We start from the raw sequence: 3,618 nt of genomic DNA, 5'->3' as shown, positions 1-3,618 counted from the left end.
CCACATCCTCTCCAGCATCTATTGTTGGTAGATTTCTGAATGTGAGCCATTCTCACTGGGGTGAGGTGAAACCTCATTGTGGTTTTGATTTGCATTTCTCTGATTGCTAGTGATCTTGAACAGTTTTTCATGTGTCTGTTGGCCATTTGGATTTCTTCTTTCGAAAAATGTCTCTTGAGGTCCTTGGCCCATCTCTTAAGTGGGTTGTTTGTTCTGTTGTTGTGGATTTTCTTGATTTCTTTGTAGATTCTGGTTATCAACCCTTTATCTGTAGCATAGTTTGCAAATATTTTTTCCCATTCTGTCAGTTGCCTCTTCACTTTCCTGACTAGAGCCTAGGGAGATTACTGATGCCATGTACAGGAGTGTCAAATTGTTAAGTCAGCAACAGAAGTCACTGTGTACTTACATCCCATGTGGGATCTGTCCTTAATGTGTTGTCTAATGTACAGTGATGCTATAACTAGTACTGAAGCAGTATTTTTACACTTTGTGTTTCTGCGTGGGTACAAACTGATGAGATCTTTACTAATTATATACTGAATCGATCTTCTCTATATAAAGATAATTGGAAATGAAAAAAAAAACCTGGTGTTAAATTGGAAATGGCATAGAAAACTAATTTTTTTAAAAAATATTATGTAGGATCTCTGTCTTTAATGTGCTGTACACTCTTATTTAATGCTATAACTAGTACTCCAACAGTATTTTTTTTTCACTTTGTGTTGCTATATGGGGGCAAACTGTTGAAATCTTTACCTAATATATATACTAAACTGATCTTCTGTATATAAAGAGAATTGAAAATGAATCTTGATGTGATTGGAAGGGGAGAGGGAGTGGGAAAGGGGAGGGTTGTGGGTGGGAGGGAAGTTTTGGGAGAGGGGAAGCCATTGTAACACATAAGGTGTACTTTGGAAATTTATATTCATTAAATAAAAGTTCAATAAAAAAATAAAGACTTTTAAAACTATTATTTTGAAAGAGTTACAGGGAAAGGTGGAAAAGCAGAGAGAGCTCAGTCTTCTGCTGTTTCGCTTCCCAGATGGCCACAAAGGCCAGTGTTGGGCCAGCCTGAAGCCGGGAGTCAGGAACTCCATCCGGGTCTCCTGTTTGGATAGCAAGTGCCCATGTGCTTGGGCCAACTTCTGCTGCTGCTTTTCCCAGGCTTTTAGCAGGGAGCTGAATGGGAAGTGGAGCAGCTGGGACACAAACTGGCACCCATGTGCTATCCCTATTTCTCATGTGGGTGGCAGAAGTCCAAGCACTTGGAGTGTTTTCCAGGGCTGTTTGCCGCTGCTTTCCCAGGTGCACAATCAGAGCTGGATCAGAGGTAGAGCATCTTAAACATGAACCAGTGTTCCAGTGTGGGTGCTGACATTGCAAGCTATGGCTTAACCTGCTTTGCTGTAACACCCATCCCCCATTTTAAATATTCATAGTCCTTAAGGAAAAAGTTGTTATTTTTGAGTCACTCCTTCCTTCCTCCCTTCCTCCCTTCCTTCCTCCCCTCCCTCCCCTCCCCTTCTTGTCCATCTACTCCCCTCCCCTCTACTCTCTTCTTTCCTTCCAAGGCAGAGTTAGAGAGAGAGAATTAGAGAGAGATATCTTCCATCTGATGCTTCACTCCCCAAATACCCACAACAGATGTGGATGGACCAGGTAAAATCCAGGAGCCTGGAATTCCAGCTGAGTCTCCCACATTGGTGGCAGGGGTCCAAGCACTTGGGCCCTCTTCCATTGCTTTCCCAGATGCATTAGCTGGGATCTGGACCAGAAGTGCAACAGCTGAGACATGAGCCAGTGCCTCTCTGGGATGCTGGCACCTCAAGCAGCAGCTTAACCTGCTGTGCCTTAACAATGGCTCCAAGAGTGCCTTTCTCTTTAAGGTCAATTGATCTCTGAAGTTTATAGTCCATGTTGTCAGTATATTTATTGCTGAAAATGATGCAAAGGGTTCATAGTAAAATTGGGGGGTGATATGAAAATAGGAATTTGTCTACTTCTAGACCGTCTTCCTGGTTTCACTTATGTTTCCTGAGTTTACTGTTTAAAGGAAAGAAGAGCTGGGTGTGAATTCCGGGAGGCGGGGCCGGCGTGGGCGCCAGGGGGCTGCTGTGCTAGGATTGGCTGGTGGCCAGGAGGCGGGGCCTGCGCGCTGCTGCAGTGGGCTGCGATTGGCCTCGGATCAGGCCCCGCTGCTGGCGGGCGGGCGAGCCTGGGGTCGCGAGGACCGAGCGGGGTGGTGGGTTGGTGAGCCCGGGGCGGGAGGGGCCGGGGCTGCGGGGCCGGTACTGGACCCGGCGGGATGAGCGAGGCGGAGGCGGCAGCGGTGGCGACAGTGGCTCCCGGGCGGCAGTGCCTGCGAAGGCAGCAGGGGTGGTATCGGTGGTGGTACCGGTGCCCGCGGGGGAGCCGCAGAAAGCAGGCGGCGGGGCGGAGCCGCCGCGGGCCCCATTGCTGGGACCCCCTCGGCGCCGGGCTCTCGCACCCCTGGCAGCCCGGCGACGGCAGCCCCGGGGACCCCCGCGCCCCCGCCCGGAGTCAGGCGGACAAGCCGGTGCTGGCCGTTCAGGTCCTGGGCACTGTCCGGAATGGCTCCGGAGTCATCAACAGGCATGACACTGAGGAGGATGTCCTTATTCGCCAGACAGCTATTAAAACAACCCCAGGAAGTTTCTGCGCGGCGTTGGAGATGGGGAGACTGTGGAGTTCGAGGTCCGGGAAGGAGAGAAGGGCGCGGAAGCTGCCTGGCGGGGGGGGGGGGGTGCCGGTGAAGGTGAAGGGCAGCCGCTACGCCCCCAATCAACGCAGGCTCCGCCGCTTCATCCCCGGCCTCGCCCAGCTGCCCCGCCACCCATGGTGGCAGAGGTGCCCTCCGGCGGGACAGAGCTGGCAGTGGCCCAGGCAGCGGTGCCCATGGCGGTTTATGTGAGGCCCCTGGCCCCCCAACCAGCAGCAGCCCTGGTGGGGTGGAGCCCAAAGACACAGCCCCGTTGGAGGGGGACCAACAACAGGGAGAGGAGCGGGTGCCCCTACCCAGATTCCGGCCCAGATATCGCAGGCCCTTCTGCCTGAGGCCACCCCGGCAGCTAGCACAGAAGGTGGGGATGGGGAGACCAAGCCCAGCCAAGGCCCCGCTGATGGCTCCCGGCCTGAGCCCCAGCGCCCACGAAACCGCCCCTACTTCCAGCAGCGACGGCAGCAGCCCCCCAGCCCCCGGCAGCCCACAGCCTCAGAGACCTCAGCCCCCATCAACAGTGGGGATCCCCGCCTCTCCCCCCCCCCCCCCCCCATGCTGGAGTGATTCCAAATCAGGACACCCAGCCACCATCTGGTTTCTGCCAGTTTTTCCAACTGACTTGTACCCTACCCAGCACCCCTCCCCCCTTTCCCATAATTCATGACATGAAAACATGGCTTTTCCCTGAGACTCAGGAGAGCCAAAGCTCCAGCCTTTTGCGTTCTTCCCCTCTTCCCTACCAAGGGTTGAACTAAGGGATCCATCCTTATTTTCAGAGGCGTCGACTCCCTCCCCTAAAACGGGCTGAGAAGGAACCTGCCAGCTCTTACCTTCTCCGGGTTGTTTTTCTTTCCCACCCCAGTTTATTTTTTGTT

The 3,618-nt window shown here is 53.2% G+C and overlaps 1 pseudogene; it reads left to right on the top strand.

Annotated features, from left to right (window-relative positions):
* Window positions 1–2,308: 2,308 nt before the first annotated feature.
* LOC133770636 (Y-box-binding protein 2-like) lies at window positions 2,309–3,307 on the top strand (annotated as a pseudogene).
* Window positions 3,308–3,618: the final 311 nt, after the last annotated feature.

The sequence above is a fragment of the Lepus europaeus genome, chromosome 11, assembly GCF_033115175.1.
Source record: "Lepus europaeus isolate LE1 chromosome 11, mLepTim1.pri, whole genome shotgun sequence".
NCBI classification, from domain to species: Eukaryota; Metazoa; Chordata; class Mammalia; order Lagomorpha; family Leporidae; genus Lepus; species Lepus europaeus.
This window is presented reverse-complemented; position numbering and strand designations above follow the sequence as displayed.